Raw genomic sequence first — 18,149 nt, 5'->3', positions numbered from 1 at the left:
TAGAAAAACAACAACTCATAGTGGAGGCAACAGTTCCATGTAGGCACCAGGAACACCTATTGTAGAAGTTCCTAGGCATGCAGGTCCCTCTCATAATAAAGATTTAGGTGACCCATACACTGAAGAGGGACTACCGAATGATTGGCCAAGTGATGATGAGGATGAAAGATGTTTCCACAGTTTGTAACAAGGAAGAAGGGCAAGGAGAAAGATGATGAGGGGGAAGATTATGTTCCACCCCCTGAAGGCATGTTTGGTGAGGCAGGTGAAGATGAGAAAGAGGAGGACAATGACATGGGGTACTCTGAAACATCTGATGAGGAAAGACCAACTAAGCAAAGAAGTGAGCAAAACTGTCACCACAAGGAGGAGTTCAAGGCTCTTAACAAACCCTGCTTGCAACACCAGGAGCAAGAAGATGAAAGATCTGTGAACTTGTTAGCTGCTATGTTAAGTGTGTTGTTTTTGTTGTTTAAGAACTATTTGTGAACTTGTTAGCTGTTATCTTAAGTGTGATGCTGAAATTATGAACTTATGTAATGCTGAACTTGTGAGATGCTATCTTGAATGTGCAATGCTATTATGAACTTATGCTATTTGTGAGCTGCTATCTTGTGAGCTGCTACTTTTAAATATTTTGTGAGCTGCTACTTTTAACACAACAGATCATTTGGTCTGCTGCTAGTTTCATTTGAGCTACTACTTTCAAAATGCCAAGTAAGATTCTTCAGTCATTTCCAAATAGAAATATCACATCATTCCCAAATCACAACATTGTTCTGGGATAATACATTCCCAAACTAAGCTCCATCAAAGCATACACTACAAATAGAAATCCATTTAGTATGGATTATTAGACCAGCCAGAAACAAATGTGGCCAACATGCTAATACAAGGAACTATGATAAATCCCCAGGCTTGCATAACCTTGTTCCTCTTCTTTATCTTTAGCTTCAGTTTCTTGTTCTTCTTGGTTAGATACATCACCCTCCTCTCTAAATAATGAGCTTTTAGCCAGCTCTTCTCCAATCCTACATGAAGCTCCTCAAATGCACGACCAACATGTTCGGTCGATGGCGGGTCAATCTAGACAACCCAGTCACATTCATCAGGAAGCTGCAAAATCAATGATCGAATTAGAAAGAGGAGAAAGAGCAGAATCAAGTCAAGCTTACAAAAGCAAAAACACTTACATCAAGAGGGCAGCCGAGAAACCTTCTGCCGGAGCTTGCTCCTCCCCAAGCGACGCAACGAGCAGGAATAAGCCCGTGGCCAGGGCACCGCTGCGACGACCGAACCTCAAGGCCACAGAATGTCAGATCAGGGATGTAAAACTCCGATTGAAACTGAACTATCCCAACACCGTCAACCTATCAACAAAGGGCAACCCAAATTGATGAACCCTAATTCCGCAATATCGCCCAAATCGACACTGAAACTTACATTGGCGGCCACCAACGAGATTGTAGAAGACATGCCCGCCGTGCCCGATGTACCCATCGCTCACCACGCCATGCCCGACCTGCCCTTCTCTCTTCGGTCGCGGAAACGCCCGATCCAGTTCTTGCTCAAAAATGCCCCTGTCGACGCGAGGAAGAAGAAAGAGGGGAGAGAGAGAGAGTGAACCGGTTAGTTGGGCCCAGATGTAAGGAAGGAGGGGCAAAAATGTCAAAGAAATGACACGTTAGCGGTCAAACAGCCTTGACTGGACGGAAACGGCTTGGAGGGGCATTTCTATAAGGGCACATGATGGCGGAGGGGCATTTTTGAGCAGGCTTTGGAATTAGGGATATATCTGATTAGGTGGTTCAAGTTAGGGACAGAAATGCAAATGGCCCAATATTCAATGTAACCAGGACATCTATTGGAATAAACACCTCCTCGACTCGTGCTCTGTTCCACATGGTAGTTATGGGATCAATCAACTCTGGTACACAATGAGGTGAGTCGGCAAGAACACATCCATAGGGCATCATCATCCCAGCTCTAGGTAACCAATTGTGGCTCTAGATCTCTATCGTTTCCCCATCGCCTATCTGTCGAATCAATCCCTGCACTAGGATGTCCCTTCCTTCTAGTATAGCTCTCCAAACCTGAGATGGGTGGTTTCCTACTACTTCCTGCAATATAGATGATGAACAAAAATAAACAGACTTCAGAATTCTCGCAATCATGGTTTCATGGTTTTGTAGGATGCACGAGTCCCGTCTCGCCAGCAAAGCCAAATTAAAGAGCTCAAAATCCTTAAAACCAAGGGCCCCACCCTTTCGGCTGTGTCATCACCTCCCATGATACCCAACTTGGCTTGCATTGTCCATCTTTACTGCCCCACCAAAATTTCATGATCAACATATTAAGGTGCTCACATAGCCCCCATGATATCTTAAAACAGGACATTGAATACATCGGAACTGCATGAGCAACAGATTTAACCAGAACCTCCTTGCATAGTGAACATGGTTTTCTCAATCCAACCCTGAAATTTACTCCATAAGCATTCAGCAAGATACTTGAAAGTGATACTTCCTTTTTAGTGACCCGGTAACAGAGCAGAAAGTACCCCCACACCCATTTCCCCAAAGAGATGACCTTGGGTTTTCGAACCTGTGAGAGGAAGGCTCCCTTGAAGCGATGGTCTCTAGGAAACTTTTGTCAAAGAAATAATTCCAACTTTTAACCGGATCAATCAAGCTAATTGTGATAAAACACTTGTAATAAAAATAGGTACGGGTATGAGGTCCTAATGCTTACAACCATGTATTTGCGTTGGGACCAAATATGATCTTAATTTATGCGTTGGATGTCACCCATCGAGATGTGCTTGTTACAAACCGAAGTGGGGGATGTGTCCAAATAACATCTTAACCGGCGTGAGTCTTGCACCAAGAATCAATTGTCCAACCAAAGGCCCTATCCGTCGCGTGAGGTTTCCTCGATAATTAAGATTACAAAAACCAGACAAGAGCTTTGGGCGTTTAATGACTACACCTCATGAATCCCCAAGGATTGGATCTGTGTTACCATCCTAAAAACTTCTGTCACTGGTGTTCAGAATAACACTTCATGTTCTCCCTTCCCTTAGCCTCCCCGTTGCTCACTCTCCATGATCTTGGGTACCTGCAGAGATGAAGAACACGGATGAGACAAGAGACATCTGCGGAACAATTTTATTTCACACCTACTGGGCATTAATTCAAAGTACTTCCATTGATCTCCACAACAAATACAACGGGTTGCAAGGCCTATGCCTCAGCCATACCTTACCAAACTACTCACAAATGGAGATCCGATTGATGAGAACATATTGAAGAACACATCTAGAAGATCAATTGATTGATAATATGTCTTGCAATGATGCGCTGTGCGATGCATGATTACAAGTATGAACCAAAGGAAGATGGACTATGCTGGTGATGGTGGCTATGGAGATGGAAATGGCGTCGGCTAGGGTTGATGAGAGGGGGTGAAGATGGGTACGTTATGGCTTCGCTCGCGGATGTTATGTTGGCATTTTGGCATGGTCCTGTTTATAAAAGTTGTTCGGGTGGACAAGGGGCCTCGGAATCCATGCCATAGCCGCTCATACGAGCGCTCGCAGTCGTATGGAACGTCATATTTTGTGCTATTTTCTCTAGTGCGCCTCCTCCTAATTTCTTATATCTACTTTTTGAAGGAAATATGCCCTCGAGGCAATAATAAAGTTATTATTTTATATTTCCTTGTTCATGATAAAGGTTTATTATTCATGCTAGAATTGTATTGAGCAGGAAATTTAAATACATCTGTGAATACATAAATAAATATCGTGTCCCTAGTAAGCCTCTACTAGACTAGCTCGTTGATCAAAGATGGTTAAGGTTTCCTAACCATAGACATGTGTTGTCATTTGATAATGGGATCACATCATTAGGAGAATGATGTGATGGACAAGACCCATCCGTTAGCTTAGCATATTGATCGTTCAGTTTATAGCTATTGCTTTCTTCATGTCAAATACATATTCCTTCGATTATGAGATTATGCAACTCCCGAATACCGGAGGAATACCTTTTGTGCTATCAAACATCATAACATAACTGGGTGATCATAAATATGCTCTATAGGTATCTCCAAAGGTGTTTGTTGAGTTGGCATAGATCAAGATTAGGATTTGTCACTCCAAGTATCGGAGTGGTTTCTCTCGGCCATCTCGGTAATACACATCATAAGAAGCCTTGCAAGTAAATGACTAAGGAGTTAGTTATGAGATGATGTATTATGGAACGAGTAAAGAGACTTGCCGGTAACAAGATTGAACTAGGTATGTAGATACCGACGATCGAATCTCAGGCAAGTAACATACCGACAGACATGGGAATTACGTATGTTGTCATAAAGGTTCAACCGATAAAGATCTTCGTGGAATATATAGGAACCAATATGGGCATCCAGGTCCCGCTATTGGTTATTGACCGGAGAAGAGTCTCAGTCATGTCTACATCATTGGCGAACCCGTAGGGTCCACGCGCTTAACGTTCGTTGATGATATAGTATTATATGAGTTATGTATGCTGGTGATTGAAATTGCTTTGGACTCCCGGATGTGATCAGGGACATGATGAGGAGCTCTGGAATAGTCTGGAGGTGAAGTTTGATATATGGGATAGTAGTGTTTGATCTCCGGAACGGTTTCGGAATTCACCGGAAGGGGTTCCGGATGTCTCCCAAAATGTTTGGGTACAAGAACACTTTATTTGGGCCAAATGGGAAAGCCAACGAGGCTTTTGGGAAGTGCACAAGGGAGTTTTGCAGAGACCAGAGGCCAGACACTAGGGACCCTGGCGTCTGGGCCCAGACGCCGCGAACCCTGGCGTCTAGCCCTGGAGTCCGAGAAGGAATCTTGCCTTTCAGGAAAAACCGACTTCAAGGAGGCTTTTACTCCAAGTTTCGACCCCATGGCTCAACATACAAATAGGGGGGCGGGACTAGCACCCAAGACACATCAAGATTCACCAAGCCGTGTGCCGGCAACGCCATCACCTCTAGTTTATCCTCCGTCATACTTTCCGTTGTGCTTGGCGAAGCCCTGCGGAGATTGTTCTTCACCAACACCATCACCATGTCTTCGTGCTACCGGAACTCATCTACCACTTCGCCCGTCTTGCTGGATCAAGAAGGAAAGGACGTCATCGAGCTGAACATGTGCTGAGTGCGGAGGTGCCATATGTTAGGTACTTGATCGGGACGGATCGTGAAGGTGTACGACTACATCAACCATGTTGATAAACGCTTCCGCTTAGCAATCTTCAAGGGTATGAAGATGCTCTCCCCTTCTCGTAGCTATGCATCTCCATGGATAGATCTTGCATGTGCGTAGATTTTTTTTCCATGCAACGTTCCCCAACAGTGGCATCCGAGCCAGGTTTATGCACAGATTATATGCACGAGTAGAACACAAAGAGTTGTTGGCGGTGATAGTCATACTGCTTACCACTAACGTCTTATTTTGATTCAGCAATATTGTGGGATGATGTAGCCCGGACCAACCTTACATCCACGCACATGAGACTGGTTCCACCGACAGACATGCAACTAGTTTTGCATAAAGGTAGCTGGCGGGTGTTTGTTTCTCCTCCTTTAGTTGAATCAAATTTGACTGCGGCCGGTCCTTGAAGAAGGTTAAAACAACAAACTTGATGAATCACCGTTGTGGTTTTTGCCGTAGGTAAGAATGGTTCTTGCTAGAAGCCCGTACCAGCCACGTAAAACTTGCAACAACAAAGTAGAGGACGTCTAACTTGTTTTTGAAGGGCATGTTGTGATGTGATATGGTCAAGACATGATGTGATATACGTTGTTGTATGAGATGATCATGTTTTGTAAATTTATAGGCAACCGACAGGAGCCTTATGGTTGTCTCTTTATTGCATGAAATGCAATCGCCATGTTATTGCTTTACTTTATCGCTATGCGTTAGCAATAGTTGTAGAAGCAATAGTTGGCGAGACGACCACGACGCAACAATGGAGATCAAGGTGTCGAGCCGGTGATGATGGAGATCATGACGTTGCTTTGGAGATGGAGTTCAAAAGCACAAGATGATGATGGCCATATCATGTCACATATTTTGATTGCATGTGATGTTTATCTTTTATGCATCTTATTTTGCTTAGAACGACGGTAGCATTATAAAATGATGCCTTCACTAAATTTCAAGATATAAGTGTTCTCCCCGAGTATGCACCATTGCGAAAGTTCGTTGTTTCGAGACACCACGTGATGATCGGGTGTGATAGACTCTACGTTCACATACAAAGGGTGTAAGAAAGTTTTGCACATGCAAAATACTTGTTTTAAACTTGACGAGCCTAGCATGTACAGACATGGTCTCGGAACACTAGAGATCGAAAGGTCGAATGTGAGTCATATAGTAGATATGATCAACATAGAGATGTTCACCATTGATGACTACCCCATCTCACGTGCTGATTGGGCATGGGTTAGTTGATTTGGATCACGTATCACTTAGATAACTTGAGGGATGTTTATTTAAGTGGGAGTTCATTAGTAATTTGATTAATTGAACTTAATTTATCATGAACTTAGTCTTATAGTTTTGCATATCTATGTTGTAGATGAATGGCCCGAGCTACTGTTCCCTTGAATTTTAATGCGTTCCTAGAGAAAGCTGTTTTGAAAGATGATGGTAGCAACTACACAAACCGGGTTCGTAACTTGAGGATTATCCTCATTGCTGCATAGAAGAATTATGTCCTTGATGCACCGCTAGGTGACAGGCCTGCTGCAGGAGCTGATGCAGATGTTATGAACGTCTGGCAAGCTCAATCTGATGCCTACTCAATAGTTCAGTATGCCATGCTTTATGACTTAGAACCGGGACTTCAAAGACGTTTTGAACGTCGTGGAGAATATGAGATGTTCCAAGAGTTGAAGTTAATATTTCAAGCAAATGCGTGGGTTGAGTGATATGAAGTCTCCAACAAGTTCTATAGCTGCAAGATGGAGGAGAACAGTTCTGTCAGTGAACACATATTCAAAATGTGTGGGTATTATAATCACATGACTCAGCTAGGAGTTGATCTTCCAGTTGATTGTGTTATTGACAGAGTTCTTCAATCACTGCCACCAAGCTACAAAGGCTTCATGGTGAACTATAATATGCAAGGGATGAACAACACAATTCCCGAGCTCTTCGCAATGCTTAAGGCCGCAAAGGTAGAAATCAAGAAGGAGCATCAAATGTTGATGTTTAAGAAGACCACTAGTTTCAAGAAAAAGGGCAAAGGGAACTTCAAGAAGAATGGCAAGCAAGCTGCCGCTCCCGGGAGGAAACCCAAAGCTGGACCTAAGCCTAAAACTGAGTGCTTCTACTGCAAAGGGAGGGGTCACTAGAAGCGGAACTGCCCCAAGTATTTGGCAGATAAGAAGGATGGCAAAGGAACAAAGGTGTATTTTATATACATGTAATTGATGTGTTCCTTACTAATGCTCGTAGTAGCGCCTGGCTATTCGATACCAGTTTGATTGCTCATATTTGTAACTCGAAACAGGAGCTGCGGAGTAAACAAAGATTGGCTAAGGACAAGGTGACGATTCGTGTCGAAAATGGTTCCAAGGTCGATGTGATCACCGTCGGCATGCTACCTCTACATATACCTTCGGGATTAGTTTTAGACCTCAATAATTGTTATTTGGTACCCGCGTTGAGCATGAACATTATATTTGGATCATGTTTATTGCGAGACAGTTATTCATTTAAGTTAGAGAATAATTGTTGTTCTATTTATATGAATAATATCTTCTATGGTCATGTACCCTTGAAGAGTGGTCTATTATTGTTGAATCTCGATTGTAGTGATACAATATTCATAATATGGATGCCAAAAGATGCAAAGTTGATAATGATAGTGCAACATATTTGTGGCACTGCCGTTTAGGTCAGTGTAAAGCGCATGAAGAAACTCCATGCATATGGGTTTTTGGAATCACTTGATTATGAATCATTTTATACTTGCGAACCATGCCTCATGGGCAAGATGACTAAAACTCCGTTCTCCGGAACAATGGAGCGAGCTAATGACTTATTGGAAATAATACATACCGATGTATGTGGTCCAATGAGTGTTGAAGCACGCGGCGGGTATCGTTATTTTCTGACCTTCACAGATGATTTGAGTAGGTATGGGTATATCTACTTGATGAATACAAGTCTATAACATATGAAAAGTTCAAAGAATTTCAGAGTGAATCAGAATCATCGTAATAAGAAAATAAAGTTTCTATGATCTGATCGCGGAGGCGAATATTTGAGTTACGAGTTTGGCCTTCATTTAAAACAATGTGGAATTGTTTCACAACTCACGCCACCTGGAACACCACAGCGTAATGGTGTGTCCGAACATCGTAATAGTACTTTATTAGATGTGGTGCGATCTATGATGTCTCTTACCGATTTACCACTATTGTTTTGGGGTTATGCATTAGAGACAGCCGCACTCACGTTAAATAGGGCACCATCTAAATCCATTGAGATGACACCGTATGAACTGTGGTTTGGTAAGAAACCTAAGTTGTTGTTTCTTAAAGTTTTGGGATGCGATGCTTATGTCAAAAGGCTTAAGCCAGATAAACTCGAACCCAAATCGGATAAGTGCGTCTTCATAGGATACCCTAAAGAAACTATTGGGTACACCTTCTACCACCGATCTGAAGGCAAGATCTTTGTTGCTAAGTTTGGGTCCTTTCTAGAGAAGGAGTTTCTCTCGAATCAAGTGAGTGGGAGCAAAGTAGAACTTGATGAGGTAAATGTACCTTCTCTCGAATTAGAAAGTAGCACACAAGAGAAAACCGTTCTCGTGATGCCTACACCAACTAGGGAGGTAGCTAATGATGATGATCAAGAAACTTTAGATCAAGTTACTACTGAACTTCGTAGGTCAACCAGAGCAGGATCCGCACCGAGTGGTCCGGTAATCCTGTTCTGGAAGTCATGTTACTAGACCAAGGCGAACCTGCGAACTATGAAGAAGCTAGGATGAGCCTAGATTCCGACAGATGTCTTGAGGCCATGAAATCTAAGATAGGATCCATGTATGAGAACAAAGTGTGGACATTGGTGGATTTTGCCTGATGATTAGCAAGGCATAGAGAACAAATGGATCTTCAAGAAGAAGACTAGCGCTGATGGTAATGTTACTATCTACAAAGCTCAACTTGTCGCAAAAGGTTTTCTACAAGCTCAAGGAGTTGACTACAATGAGACTTTCTCACCCATAGCGATGCTTAAGTCAATCTGAATCATGTTAGAAATTGCCACATTTTATGATTATGAATCTGGCAAATGGATGTCAAAATTGCATTCCTTAATGGATATCTTAAAGAAGAGTTTTATATGATGCAACCAGAAGGTTTTGTCGATCCTAAAGGTGCTGACAAAGTGTGCAAGCTCCAGCGATCCATCTATGGGCTGGTGCAAGCATCTTGGAGTTGGAATATGCGCTTTTATGAAGTGATCAAAGTATATGGTTTTGTACAGACTTACGGTGAAGCCTGTATTTACAAGAAAGTGAGTGGGAGCTCTGTAGCATTTCTGATATTACATGTAGATGACATATTGTTGATTGGAAATGATATAGAATTTCTGGATAGCATAAAAGGATACTTGAATAAGAATTTTTCAATGAAAGACCTCGGTGAAGCTGCTTATATATTGGGCATCAAGATCTATAGAGATAGATCAAGACACTTAATAGGACTTTCACAAAGCACATACCTTGATAATGTTTTGAAGAAGTTCAGAATGGATCATTCAAAGAAAGGGTTCTTGCCTGTGTTACAAGGTGTGAAGTTGAGTCAGACTCAAAGCCCGACCACTGCAGAAGATAGAGAGAAAATGAAAGTCATTCCCTTTGCCTCGGCCATAGATTATATCATGTATGCTATGCTGTGTACCAGACCTGATGAGTGCCTTGCCATAAGGTTGGAAGGGAGGTACCAAAGTAATCCAGGAGTGGATCACTGGACAACGGTCAAGAACATCCTGAAGTACCTGAAAAGGACCAAGGATGCGTTTCTCGTTTATGGAGGTGAAAAAGAGCTCATTGTAAATGGTTACGTCGATACTAGCTTTGACACTAATCCGGATGACTCTAAGTCACAAACCAGATATGTATTTTATATTGAATGGTGGAGTTGTCAGTTGGTACTGTTCCAAGCAGAGCATCGTGGCGGGATCTACGTGTGAAGCGGAGTACATATCTGCTTTGGAAGCAGCAAATGAAGGAGTCTGGATTAAGGAGTTCATATCCGATCTAGGTGTAATACCTAGTGCATCGGGTCCAATGAAAATCATTTGTGACAACACTAGAGCAATTGCCTTGGCAAAGGAATCCAGGTTTCAAAAGAGAACCAAACAGATCAAGAGACGCTTCAACTCTATTCGTGAATATGTCAAGGATGGAGACATAGAAGTTTGGAAAATACATACAGATCTAAACGTAGCAGACCCGTTGACTAAGCCTCTTCCATGAGCAAAACATGATCAGCACAAAGACTCCATGGGTGTTAGATTCATTACAATGTAATCTAGATTATTGACTCTAGTTCAAGTGGGAGACTGAAGGAAATATGCCCTAGAGGCAATAATAAAGTTGTTATTTTATATTTCCTTATTCATGATAAAGGTTTATTATTCGTGCTAGAATTTTATTGACCAGGAAACTTAAATACATGTGTGAATACATAAAGAAATACCGTGTCCCTAGTAAGCCTCTACAGACTAGCTCGTTGATCAAATATGGTTAAGGTTTCCTAACCATAGACATGTGTTGTCATTTGATAACGGGATCACATCATTAGGAGAATGATTTGATGGACAAGACCCATCCGTTAGCTTAGCATATTGATCGTTCAGTTTATTGCTATTGCTTTCTTCATGTCAAATATATCCTTCGACTATGAGATTATGTAACTCCCGAATACCAGAGGAATACCTTGTGTGCTATCAAACCTCACAACGTAACTGGGTGATCATAAAGATGCTCTACAAGTATCTCCGAAGGTGTTAGTTGAGTTGGCATAGATCAAGATTAGGATTTGTTACTCCGAGTATCGGAGAGGTATCTCTGGGCCCTCTCGGTAATACACATCATAAGAAGCCTTGCAAGCAAATGACTAAGGAGTTAGTTACGAGATCATGTATTACGAAATGAGTAAAGAGACTTCCCGGTAAAGAGACTGAACTAGGCATGTAGATACCGATGATCGAATCTCGGGCAAGTAACATACTGACGGACAAAGGGAATTACGTATGTTGTCATAAAGGTTCGACCGATAAAGATCTTCATGGAATATGTAGGAACCAATATGGGAATCCAGGTCCTGCTATTGGTTATTGACCGAAGAAGAGTCTCAGTCATGTCTGCATCATTCTCGAACCCGTAGGGTCCGCATGCTTAATGTTTGTTGACGATATGATATTATATGAGTTATGTATGTTGGTGGCCGAATGTTGTTCGGACTCTTGGATGTGATCACGGACATGACGAGGAGCTCCAGAATAGTCTGGAGGTGAAGTTTGATATATGGGATAATAGTGTTTGATCTTTGGAAGGGTTCCGGAATTCACCGGAAGGGGTTTCGGATGTTTCCTGAAATGTTTGGGTACGAGAACACTTTATTTGGGCCAAACGGGATAGCTCATGAGGCTTTTGGAAAGTGCAAAATGGAGTTTTGCTGAGACCAGAGGCTAGACACCGGGAACCCTGGCGTCTGGCCCTGCAGTCCTAGAAGGACTCTTGCCTTTTGGGCAAAACCGACTTTGAGGAAGCTTTTACTCCAAGTTTTGACCCCAGGGCTCAACATATAAATAGAGGGGCAGGGCTAGCACCCAAGACACATCAAGATTCACCAAGCCGTGTGCCGGCAACCCCATCCCCTCTAGTTTATCCTCCGTCATAGTTTTTGTTGTGCTTGGTGAAGTGCTGCGAAGATTGTTCTTCACCAACACCGTCACCAGGACGTCGTGCTGCCGGAACTCGTCTACTACTTCGCTCGTCTTGCTGGATCAAGAAGGCGAGGACGTCATCGAGCTGAATGTGTGCTGAACGCGGAGGTGCCGTACGTTCGGTACTTGACCGGGACGGATCATGAAGGTGTACGACTACATCAACTGCGTTGATAAACGCTTCCTCTTAGCGATCTTCAAGGATATGAAGATGCTCTCCCCCTCTCGTAGCTATGCTTCTCCATGGATAGATCTTGCATGTGCGTAGAAATTTTTTGTTTTCCATGCAACGTTCCCCAACGCTTTTCCACTCCTTTCCATGTTCACAGGTGATTTGTTCCCTTTTAGCACATTTCCTGTGGAAACAGACACTACAAAAAAAGACACATCCGTGACATTTTGGGCCGAACAATTTTTTTCTGTCATACTTATGACACTTCTATGATGATAATTGTGACAAAACCCGGTATCATCATAGATGTGGTGGGCTCCTACTTCTATGACAAAAAATCATGACGAAAAATGGGCTTTTCATCCTGGGCGGGCCGGAGACGCAGCCGCATGACATTCTTTGGGCCGTCCATGACGGAAAAACCGTGGTAGAAGCGAGGGCGAGGAAAATTTCAGGGAGTTCCTGGTTACGGTCGGTGGTCGGGGGCCGAGTGATGCACATTTCTCTCGTACACGTACGCGCGTGTGTGCGAGGCGTTGGGCTCTAACTGAACTCAAGCGAGGCGTTGGGCTCTAACTGAACCCGAGCGATTGCACTAGCTATGTTACTGAACCTGAGTGATTCCTCCACTACTGCTGCTAACTGAAACCGATCGATGCTGCATCTGAATGAACAGTGAGCATTGCTGGGGGGGGGGGGGGGTTGGATGAATAGTTCCCGGTGGGGGTGGATTAATAGGACCCCGTGGTGTTACCTCTGGTTGGACATGACCCCGATTGATCGAGCCGGTTGGGGCTGGATGAACAGGACCCCGTGGAGGGCTGGATGAACAGGACGACCCCGTGGAGGGTTGGATGAACAGTAGCCCGTGGAGGGGTGGATGAACAGTAGCCCATGGAGGGGTGGTTGAACAGGAGCCCGCGGAGAGGGCTAGTTGAACAGTAGCGGGTGGAGTAGGTTGCGGTGGAGGCTGGATGAACAAGAGCCCGTGGATGAACAGTCGCAGGTGGAGGCTGGAGGAGGTCGACGGTGGAAGAACAGTAGCCCGTGGAGGCTGGAGGAGGTCGACGATGGAGATGAACAGTATCCCGCGGAGTCCCGTTTTGCGGTACACCACACCCCTCTCGATGAACAGGACCCCCGTTTCGACCATAGCACTCCAACACAAGTCCGTTTCCTCCGTTTTGCGGTACGCCACACCCGTCTCGATCAACAGGACCCCGTTTCGACCGTAGGAGGTCCAACAGAAGTCCGTTTCCTCCATTTTGTGGTACGCCAGACCCCTCCCGATGAACAGGATCCCGTTTCAAACATGGCCGGTCGAACACAAGGCCGTTTCCTCCGTTCTGCGGTATGCCAGGCCTCGTTTCCATCGGCTGTTCCATCCAAGCCGGTTGGCTCCCACGCATTCTGTTGCCTCCTGATGAACACGACGCTTTCCGCTGCCTCTCGATGAACACGACGCATTCCGTTGCCTCCTCATGAACACGACGATGATGCAGTTTCTCTATTCCGACCCAGCCATGTACATGATCCCTGGCCGTACATATGCGCGAGTAGGCGTTCGAGACCCCGCCCGTATGTACGTACGTGGCCGTATTTTCTTTCTTGCACACTGGCCGATGTACGTACGTGTACATGCTACGTGCGCGCCTCTACTACGACACGTGCGCGCCTCTGCATCGACCAGTATGTACGTACACGTTCGCGACCAGAACGACAACGCTATGTACGTTTTGACCAGGTGGGTCCCGACTATCAGCCACTTCCTTGCGTGCGAAGATGTAGCTGGTGGGTCCCAGCAGCCAGGGGGGCGATTCGTTTTTTTGCCCGGACGCACTTCCTTGCATGCGAAGATGTAGCTAGTGGGTCCCAGCAGTCAGGGGCGAAACATTTTTTTCGCGAAATATGGTTGCCCGTCCAGTGGGTCCCCGCTGTCAGGTGGAGGAATAATTATTTTGCGCGTAATAAGGAGCCAATTCCTTGCGGCTGCCCTGGACCCAGCTGTCAGCCTATCAATGTACAGTACTCTTCCGATGGAAGTCGTTCCTTGACCACATTGACCACGCCGCGCCAAGAGCACTAGGGCGATGGACGACGGCGAGGCCTAGGAATGAGACGACGTGGAGCCGGGGAAGACGTGGCAGTGGATGCCCACGCATAGAGGAGTATGAGGGTTCACTGGTTCGGCTGCGGTGTGAGGCTGCCATCGCTGCAGAATAATAGGGGGTGTGGGTGAGTAGAGGGATGGCCTGGCCAACGGTGGGATTAGTAGGGTGCGGTGAGGCCTCCGCGACATCACAGCCGACCACGGGAGGCAAGAACACGTGGCACGACCGATGCTGGTTTGGGCGGCTGGAGCAAGAAGACCAGAGGTTGAAGAAGTACTACGGCCGTTGGATGGACATCGTACGGTCACTAGAGCTAGAATCGTTCATATTGACTAATTTGACAAAGCCCTCTGGCCCCATCAACTTAGTTGGTCCACAAGTCAGCCTCCCACTATGGTGGGTCCCAGCTAGCAGGGGGGTATTCATTTTTTGTGCGTAATAAGGATGCACTTCCTTGCGTGCGAAGATATAGCTGGGGGGGCATTTTTTCGTGAAATACAGAGGCCCTTCCAGTGGGTCCCAGCTGTCAGGTGGAGGAATCATTATTTTGCGCATAATAAGGAGGCATTTCCTTGTGTGCGGCCGTAGACCCAGCTATCAGCCTCTCCACGTACGGTCCTCTTCCGATGGATGTCGTTCATTGACCACGTTGACCATGCCGCGCCGAGAGCACCAGTGCGCTGGACAACAGCGAGGCCTAGGAAGGGAACGACCCGGAGCCGGAGAAGACTCGACTGTCGTTTCCCACATGGAGGGGAATACGAGCATTTACTGGTTCGTTTGTCGTCACCGGAGAATAACAGGAACTATGGGTGCGTAGAAGGATGGCCAGGCCAGTGATGGGAGTAGTGGGGCGGTTAGGCCTGCGCGGTAGCACAGCCGACCACAGGAGGCATGAGCAGGCAGTACGTCCGACGCTGGTTTGGGCGTCTGGAGCAAGAAGACCAGAGGTTGAAGAAGCATCACAACTGTTGGATTAACATCCAACTGTCACAGCTGCTAGAATCGTTTGTGGACTAAGTTGACAAAGCCTTTCGTACGCGTCAACCTAGTAGACCCACAAGTCAGCCGCCAAATCTGTCCCAAACAATATACATCCCGAAATTTCTAGCAAGATTCAAATTAATTAAAAAAGTAAACATACCTTAATTTAAAATCCAATGAAATTTTACCCGCACAAAACAATGAAACTTAAAATATCAAAATCTGAAAGAAAAATGTAATTTGGAACTAATTGCCTGTTTGCTGTATTTTTCATTTTACAACCCATTTCTTATTACTTATAGCCCATTTTCTAGGCAGCCGAATGCATCCCTCCTCGTCTTGAAAGATTTCTGGCTTAGCAGGGCGTAGAAAAGCAAGTAGGCCTTTGTTAGTTATTCTATAAAAAACAAAATTGCTGGGCTAGCCATTTTCAGAAAGAAAGAAAATTGGGCTGGTCATGTGGTCAACATATGAAATAAAAGCCTGGGCTAGGCGGGCCACAGCTCCCGCACAACCCAATTGATACCCTGATCCATCTCGAAAACAAAAAAAATACTGCACGAGCTGCTAGGTCCCGGGTGTCAGCCGCTCCTTGCAGTTTTACTCGCTATTGACTATGTTGACAGTGGCATGCGATGCATGCACTACAGCATAGCCAGTCATGGGAGGCAGGAGCAGCCGGTCCCGCCGGCGCTGGTTTGGCTTTGTCGGCTGAAGGAAGAAGAGACTGAAGAAACACAATAGACGTTGAGTGTCAATCTAACGGTCAAGGTTGGCACAATCGTTTGTTGACTAAGCCAGCACAACGTAGCATACTTCTTTATAGGAAGAATACAAAAACTGGGCTCGTTCGCCAGATAACATTCCAGAAACTACCACCGTTTGATCTTGCGCCGCAACTAAGCTGCCAGAAAATGCGTTCTTTTGCCATCCTCCTTGAATTCGCCACATAATATTCCCGAAAATCAAAGACTTGAGAAGGCGTACAGAACAAGCTAGTGTACCAGTAAAGAGACGTTGCTGAGTTTTAGAAAGAGAGACGTGCTCCTGTAGCTGGTTCGAATCCAAACCTAGACTATGACTATATGTACGGCTATGCTACTATGCAAGTAATGAAACTGAAATATCCAACGTTCGCTTCTCCTCTTCTCTAGTTACTCTACCTAGCATCAGAAGCTCCTGCCGTAGCAACCATGTTCGCTGGCGGCTCATCCACCTACTCTTCAGCAGGCAGCAACTAGATATGCGCCAAGTCGCCGCCATACCATCGCCTGTGGGTCTCATCACACCCCTACCGGCACACTCACCATAGTCGGTTGCTCCTTGCAACCCGCTGCCATTGGTGTGGTGCCACTGCTGCAAATTACGTAGAGTCATCCGTCGCATCTCAACTACAATCCTCAACCCTGGCTGAGTCTTCTACAAATGCCCAAATCATGGGGTAATAATATGTTTAAGTGTTGTTCGCCTACTTTCAGTTGCTGATTTTTAATAGTTTGGTTGATGATCTTCCAATTTGATTCATGCAGAAAAGGAAAGATTCATGTGGTTCGTATTCTGGGAAGTTGCTGATGTGGGGGAATGGAAATACGTTGATTATTTGGTTGGCCGAGGAATCCCAATACCAGCAGGTTGGGGTGTTGGACAAGTAACTGAAGGAACGACAGATGAGGAAGATGCATAGCAGAAGGTTAAAGATGCGGTTCATCTGATCATGGCCAAGCAACAGCTGCTGAACGACCTTGACAACAATGAGGATATGAAAGAGCTTGTGAAGATAATGGGCAAGATCTTTATGCTCTGTAGGATGATTGTCTCTTTATTTGCAGTGTATGTAGCACTCGTTACATATTCAATGGCTATGACATGAGCACTTTGCTGAAACTAGTAATCAATGAAACCTGTTTAGCAGGTTGGGCGTAGTGTTGTCAACATCTAATGATTTCTATTAATGGAAATCTGGGGCTATCCCCTTTTGCTCATAAATAAATAAATAGCAGAGGCCCTTTTGCTAATAAATAAATAAATTAGCAGAGGCCCTGTCGGGTCAGCTTTGTTCCTATTTGAAGACGTAGAGCAAATTGCAGTCCAACAGCAAACAATGTCATCGAAAACAAGTTTCACAGTGAAATATGAGTAAAACTAAACAACAATGTCATCATGTTTTAGTCGTCATACAATCACCAAACACAAATCAACATACATAATAAGTGATGTTCTCACAGCAAATACTAAACAAGAACTTCATCAGGTTTCCATTGTCATTGCAAACACAATTTCACATAGTAGATAAAAAGTCGTCTTCTCACAGGCAAATACAACAAAAAACTATGTAATCATCATCCACAACAGCAGCGTCAATATCTTCACCATGTGTATCAGTCTGAATCGTAATCCTCCCTAGTGTCTTCTTCTTCTTAATCCTTAGTGTCCTCGAACATTGGCATCTTATTGATCAACTCTCGTACGTCCATAGTCCGATAGGGAATCTTTTCGCCGACTTTATTGACGTGATGGTTCTTGATACGTCTCCAACGTATCTATAATTTTTAATTGTTCCATGCTATTATATTATATGCTTTGGATGTTTTATATGCATTAACATGCTATTTTATATTATTTCTGAGACTAACCTATTAACCTAGAGCCTAGTGCCAGTTTCTGTTTTTTCCTTGTTTTTGAGTTTCGCAGAAAAGGAATACCAAACGGAGTCCAAACGGAATAAAACCTTCATGATGATTTTTCTTGGACCAGAAAACACCCAGGAGACTTGGAGATGAAGTCGGAGGATGTCGGTGTACTAGAGTAGGGGTACCCTAGTATCCCGAACTTGTGCACGGGCAGTCGCAGCACCCCGCGGCAAGGCTTGCCGGGTGAC

The sequence above is a fragment of the Triticum aestivum genome, chromosome 6B (assembly GCF_018294505.1).
Source record: "Triticum aestivum cultivar Chinese Spring chromosome 6B, IWGSC CS RefSeq v2.1, whole genome shotgun sequence".
Taxonomy (NCBI): Eukaryota; Viridiplantae; Streptophyta; class Magnoliopsida; order Poales; family Poaceae; genus Triticum; species Triticum aestivum.
Note: the sequence above shows the minus strand (reverse complement) of the source record.